Raw genomic sequence first — 397 nt, forward strand, 5'->3', positions numbered from 1 at the left:
CCGGCAAGTTGCTGCAGGTATTTGTAAGAATAAAAGAATATGAGTCTCGGTAGAAAACCACCAATGCCCGCATGCATTTCGTAGGACTAAGCATGAAGTGGATTTTCAAGGAGTACACAGTCGCATATACGTTTTCCTTGCATATTAAAGCTACACTGCACTCTCGTAATCCATACAGGGTAATCACACAAACCCTAGTATAAGTGTAAATTCCTATTGCTTAGAGAAAACACGACATTAAAAACTTTTAGACTTGCTATTTGCCTAAATTTCTTCCCATTTTAAATACTTTCATAAAAAATGTACAAATCACGTCTAAAATAATCCAAATAAAGTATATGTTTGGAGAAAATCTAATACTCAGAATCATGTTCTTTCACCTCTACTATCAGCTGAT

The 397-nt window shown here is 35.0% G+C and overlaps 1 protein-coding gene across 1 annotated transcript in view; it reads left to right on the top strand.

The window, feature by feature from the left end:
* The window catches only part of LOC119590790 (inactive dipeptidyl peptidase 10-like), a 39,595-nt gene that overhangs the window by 35,343 nt on the left and 3,855 nt on the right, over positions 1 to 397 (top strand). The window lies entirely within an intron of this gene.

Source organism: Penaeus monodon, chromosome 27 (genome assembly GCF_015228065.2).
Source record: "Penaeus monodon isolate SGIC_2016 chromosome 27, NSTDA_Pmon_1, whole genome shotgun sequence".
Classification (NCBI taxonomy): domain Eukaryota; kingdom Metazoa; phylum Arthropoda; class Malacostraca; order Decapoda; family Penaeidae; genus Penaeus; species Penaeus monodon.